We start from the raw sequence: 6,574 nt of genomic DNA, 5'->3' as shown, positions 1-6,574 counted from the left end.
AAACAGAAAGACAAATATCATATGATATAATTTATATGTTGTTCAGTTGCTAAGTCATGTCTGACTTAGAAAGTGAACAACCCCATGGACTTCAGCACACCAGGCTTCCCTGCCTTTCACTATCTCCTGGAGTTTGCTCAAATTCATGTCCATTGAGTTGGTGATGCTATCTAATTATCTCATCCTCTGCCACCACCTTTTCATTTTGCTTATGTAAGGTGAGGGTGGGACGTTCTGGGAGAATAGCATTGAAACATGTATATTATCATATGTGAAACAGAACACCATTCCATGTTCGATGCATGAGACAAGGGCTCAGGGCCGGGGCAATGGGATGACCCAGAGGGATGGGATGGGGAGGGAGGTGGGTGGGGGGTCCAGGAAGGGGAACACATGTAAACCCATGGCTGATTCATGTCAATGAATGGCAAAAACTATTACAATATTGTAAAGTAATTAGCCCCCAACTAAAATAAATAAATTTATAAAAAATAAAAATAAAAAAAAAATAAAGCGGGAGAGTTGGAAAGTTCAAAAAAAAAAGTATTGCAAGGAGGAAAAAAAAAAAGAAATCTAGGCCCAATAAAAATCTAATTCTCAAAAAAAAAAGAAATCTAAAAAAATGTATAAATGAATTTATTTACAAAACAGAAGTAGAGTAATAAATGTAGAAAACAAACTAATGGTTACTTCTTAATATACTGTCAAGGTTTGTCATAGCTTTCCTTCCAAGGAGCAAGTGTCTTTTAATTTCATGGCTGCAGTCACTATTTGCAGTAATTTTGGAGCCCAAGAAAATAAAATCTGTCACTGCTTCCACTTTTTCCCCATCTATTTGCCATGAAGTGATGGGACCAGATGCCTGATCTTAGTTTTCTGAATGTTGAGTTTTAAGCTAACTTTTTCACTTTCCTCTTTCACTCTCTTCAAGAGGCTCTTTAGTTCCTTTTCACTTTCTGCCATAAGGGTGGTATCATCTGCATATCTGAGGTTGTTGCTATGTCTCCTGGCAGTCTTGATTCTAGCTTGTGATTCATCCAGCCCTTTATTGTATATATGCCTAACGACAGGGTGCCAAAATACATGGGACAAAAACGGATTAGAACTGCAAGGAGAAATAGATGAATTTCACTATTTTATTTTATTATTTTTAAAACACTTATTTCTTTATTTGCCTGCATCAGGTCTTAGTTGTGGTGCATGAGATCTTGGTTGCTGCATGTGGGATCTTTCATTGCAGTGCATGGGCTCTTTGTTGTGGTATCCAGGCTCAATAGTTGCAGTGTGCTGGCTTAGTTGCCCTGTGGCATGTGGGATCTTAGTTCCTCGACAAGGGATCGAACTCATGTGTCCTGCATTGTAACATGGATCCTTAACCACTGAACCACCAGGGAAGTATTGAGAATCCACTCTTGGAAACTTTAGCGTAACTCTATTAGGAATGGACAGATTCAGCAGGCAGAAAATTTGTGAGGACATAATTAAACTCAACAGCACCATCAGTCAATTGGATATAATTGACGTCTATGAGTACTTTACCCAGCAAGAACAGATAACATATTCTTCTCAAGCTCACATAGAACATCACCAAAATTGACTGTTAATACATTTTGGGCCATAAAACATACTTTAACCAATTTGAAAGAATAGATATTATATAATGTTTATTCTCAGATAGCCACAATGGAATTAAAATAGAAATCAATAACAGAGAGCTGGAAAATCTCACGAATACTTGGAGATTAAATAATACACTTCTAAGTAACAGACAAACCTCAAGAGAAATTAAAAAACATTTTGAACTAAACAAAAAGGAAAATACAACCTATCAAAATTTGAGGGGTTCTGTGAAAACAGTGGTTAGAGGGAAATTTATAGCATTGAATGCATGTATTAGAAAAGAAGAAAGATTTAAAATCAATAATCTTGAGTTTCCGTTTTAGGAAACTAGGGAAAAAAGCAAATGAAATTTCATGTAAGCAAAAGAAAAGAAATAATAAAAATTAGAGCAGCTACCTGTGGCTGATTCATGTTGATGTATGGTAGAAATCAGCACAATATTGTAAAGCTGTTATCTTCCAATAAAAAATAAATAAAATAAAAACAAAAAAAATAGAGCAGAAATCAATGAAATTGAAATCAAGAAATCAATAGAGAACATTAATGGAAACAACAGCTAGTTCTTTGGAAAGAGCAATAAATTGATAAACATTAGGCAGGCTAAGTAAAAGAGAAGACACAAATTACTAATATAAGAAATGAAAGAAGGGACATTACCACAGATCTTATGGACATTAAATGCATAATAAAAGAATATTGTTAACAACTAGATGCCCACAAGGGCTTCCTCGGTGGCTCTGTGGTAAAGAATCTGCCTGCCAATGCAGGAGATGCAGGTTTGATACCTGGGTCGGAAAGATCCCCTGGAGAAGGAAATGGCAACCCATTCCAGTATTCTTGCCTGGGACATCCCATGGACAGTGCAGCTTGGAGGGCTACAATCCATGGGGTCACAAAGAGTCAGACATGACTAAACAACAATGACAGATACCCACAAATTTGGTAACCTAGATGAAATCGATCAATTCCTTGAAAGAAATTCAGCTGCCAGTACTCACACAAGAAGAAGTAGGCAATATGAATAGACTGATTTCTATTAAAGAAATTGAATCAATACTTAATAAACTTTTAAACAAAAAGCACTAAACCCAGATGGGTTTACTGGTGGATTCTAACATTTAAGGAAGAAATTATACCAATTCTCTACAATCTCTTTCAGAAGATAGAAGCAGAGGAAATGCTTGCTAATTCATTTCATGAGACCAGTATTACTGTTAACATCAGAGAAGACATTACAAGAAAAGAAAACTACAAATCAATAATTCTTAAGAACATACATTTAAAAATCCACGGCAAAATATTAGCAAATTGAATAAAAAGTATAAAAAAAGAATTATATACCATAGCCAGTTGGAATTTATCCCAGGTATCTAAGGCTGGTTCAACATTCAGAAATCAATTAATGTAATTCACAAAGTAACAGAATAAAGAAAAATTATATGATTATATCAATAGATCTGTAAAAAGTACTTGGCAAAATCCAACGCTCATTCATGACTCTTAGTAAACCAGAAATAGAAGAGAATTTCCTCAACTTGATAAAGAACTTCTGCAAAAACCCTGCAGCTAACATCATACTTGGTGGTGAGAAACTCAAAGCTTTTCTGCAGTGATAAGGAACAAGGCAAGGATGTTGCCTCTTATCACTGCTTTTCAACATCATACTGGAAGTCCTAAATAATTCAATAAGACAAGAAAAAGAAAGAAAAGGTATATAAATTGAGAAGCATGAAATCAAAACTGTCTTTATTTGCAGATGACATGATTGTCTATATAGAAATTCTGAAAGAGTTGACCAAAAAACCCCTTCTGGAACTAATAAACCAAGGTTGAAGGATAAGGTTAATATACAAAGTCAATTTCTTTCCTATATACTAGAAAAGAACAAGTGGAATTTGAAATAAAAAACACACAACTATTTACATAAGCACCCTCCAAAATTAAAAACTTTAGGTATAAATCTACAAATGGTACCAGAGGTCCCTGTTGAGTTGGCTAAGACTTTCTATAAGTCACACCAATGTACAAGATCCCTATGATGTACATGTGCAAGGTCTATATATAAAGAAAACTACAAAACTCTGATGTAGGTTATTAAAGAAGAGCTAAATAAATGGAGAGTTATTCCATGTCCATGGATAGGAAGACTCAATATTGTCATGATGTCAGTTCTTCACAACTTCATCTGTAGGTTCAATGTATCAATAGTAATCCCAGTCAAAATCCCAGGAAGTTATTTTGTGGATATTGACAAACTGATTTTAAAATTTATATGGAGAGGCAAAAAATCCAGAACAGCCAACTCAATATTGAAGGGGAAGAACAAAGTCAGAGGATTGACACTACACAACTTCAAGACCTATAAATTACATTATATATATTATTATTATAATCAAGACAGTGGTGTATTGGTGAAAGGATAGATAAATAGATCAATGGAACAGAAGAGAGAGCCTAGAACTAGATGTACATAAAATATATTCAACTGATTTTTAACAAAGAAGCGAAGGCAATACAATGGAGCAAATATACTCTTTTCAACAAATGGTGCTGGAACAACAGGACATCCACAGGCCAAAAAAAAAAATATGAATCTAGATATAAATCTTATACTTTTCACAAAATTAAAATGTATCAGGCTTAAATGTGAAATACAGAACTATAAAACTTCTAGACTGGAAGATGTGATTAGAAGTATGCATGAGGGACCACAGGAACCCAGAGGGGATGTCCCCAAATGATCTTTATGAAAGAACAGGTTAGGGAGGGCTTTCTGAAATGAGGTGACACCTGAGATGAGATGTGATGGTTTACTAGGTGAGAAGGTTAAAGAAGGACATTCCAGGAAGAGGTGATGGCGTGAGTAAAGGCCTGACAGTGCCCAAATCCTGTTGTGTCAAACTACCATTTAACTACCATTTAGCTGCCATTTAATGTTCTAGCACCAACACACACCTGGACCAGGATGGCTGTGACAATGACCACCAACAGGGAGCTGGTGAGCCTGCCTGCATGGACAAAGATGGCCCTGGTGGCTCGGCAGTCCCCATCTATGTGCACTTCCGCATCATCGGGTTGGTGTTTGTTGCCTTCATCATCTTGGGATCCCTTGTGGCCGCCTGCTGCTGCAGATGCCTCTGGCCCAAGCAGTAGCCTCAGCAGAGCTGGGCCCCGGGAGGACTCCACCTGATGGAGACCATCCTCATGATCCTAAGTGCCAGCACCTCCCGGGGCTCCTCCTCTCACCAGTCCAGCACAGCCACCAGCTCCAGCTCCAGTGCCAACTCGGGGGATCGGGCGCCCCCGACCAGGTCCCAGACCAACTGATGCTTGCCTGAGGGCACCATGAACAATGTGGATGTGGACATGCCCACTAAATTCTCCATGCTCAACTGCCAGCAGGCCACCCAGATCGTGCCCCATCAGGGGCAGTACCTGCTTCCCACCTTCGTGGGGTATGTTGCAGCCAGACTCGGTGCCCATGACCCCAGTGCCCTCTTTTCTGGACTGGCTGCAGATGGGCTACAGGCAGATCCAGGCTCCCTTCCCTCACACTAACAGCAAACAGAAGATGTACCCAACGGTGACCTTGTAACGCAGAGTGTGGCTGGGGGCCTGGACCAGACAGAGGTGAGAGGGAACCGTGGGCTTGGGAAGGATTCTAGCTTGGAAGTCCATGCCTGTTGGTGGTGTTTATGGCACGGTTCTGTTGGATGGCTTCATTTGCCCCCAAACTGTATGAAAACATCTTTCTCCAAATGAGTGTTTCTAGATATGTTTGGGGCTTCCCTGGGAGCTCAGCTGGTAAAGAATCTGCCTGCAATGCAGGAGACCCTAGTTTGATTCCTGGGTTGGGAAAATCCCCTGGAGAAGGGATAAGCTACTCACTCCAGTATTCCTGGGCTTCCCTGGTGGCTCAACTGGTAAAAAATATGCCTGCAATGAGGGAGACCTGGGTTTGTTCCCTGGTTTGGGAAGATCTCCTGGAGGAGGGCATGGCAATCCACTCCAGTATTCCTGCCTGGGGAATCCCATGGACAGAGGAACCTGGTGAGCTACAGTCCACAGGGTCGCAGAGAGTCAGACACAACTGAGTGAGTAAGCACAACAACACTTTCTATAAACCAGCACAAATATCCTCAGCAAGCTGTTCTCTTCTCCTTCACCAACATTTCATTCCACCTCTGCTCTAGCAAACCCATTCTTTCCTGTCCATATATAGGGAAAGTTATTTCTGTCTTTTGTCTCTTGATCTAGGCATTCACTCTAATCAAAGCATCTTATTTTTTCAACCCCTCTATACCATTTCTTCTCTTTAACCGTCTTTATAACATTCAGTTCAGTTGCTCAGTCTTGTCCGACTCTTTGCAACCCCATGGACTGCAGCACGCCAGGCCTCTCTGTCCATCATCAACTCCCAGAGTTTACACAGACTCATGTCCATTGAGTCGGTGATGCCATCCAACCATCTCTTCCTCTGTTGTCCCCTTCTCCTCCTGCCTTCAATCTTTCCCAGCATCAGGGTCTTTTCAAATGAGTCAGCTCTTTGCATCAGATGGCCAAACTATTGGAGTTTCGCTTCAACATCAGTCCCTCCAATGAACATTCAGGACTGATTTCCTTTAGGATGGACTGGTTGGATCTCCTTGCAGTCCAAGGGACTCTCAAGAGTCTTCTCCAACACCACAGTTCAAAAGCATCAATTCTTCAGTGCTCCACTTTCTTTATAATCCAACTCTCACATCCATACATGACTATTGGAAAAACCATAGTCTTGACTAGATGGACCTTTGTTGGCAAAGTAATGTCTCTGCTTTTTAATATGCTATCTAGGTTGGTCATAACCTTCCTCCCAAGGAGTAAGCATCTTTTAATTTCATGACTTCAGTCACCATCTGCAGTGATTTTGGAGCCCCCCAAAATAAAGTCAGCCACTGTGTCCACTGTTTCTCCA

The 6,574-nt window shown here is 39.9% G+C and overlaps 1 pseudogene; it reads left to right on the top strand.

The window, feature by feature from the left end:
- Positions 1 to 4,557: 4,557 nt before the first annotated feature.
- LOC145536690 (protein shisa-2 homolog pseudogene) lies at positions 4,558 to 5,215 on the top strand (annotated as a pseudogene).
- Positions 5,216 to 6,574: the final 1,359 nt, after the last annotated feature.

This window comes from Giraffa tippelskirchi, chromosome X (assembly GCF_054371585.1).
Source record: "Giraffa tippelskirchi isolate mGirTip1 chromosome X, T2T-mGirTip1v1.2.pri, whole genome shotgun sequence".
Taxonomy (NCBI): domain Eukaryota; kingdom Metazoa; phylum Chordata; class Mammalia; order Artiodactyla; family Giraffidae; genus Giraffa; species Giraffa tippelskirchi.
The sequence above is the reverse complement of the archived record's forward strand: the minus strand, read 5'-3'. Positions and strand labels throughout refer to the sequence as shown.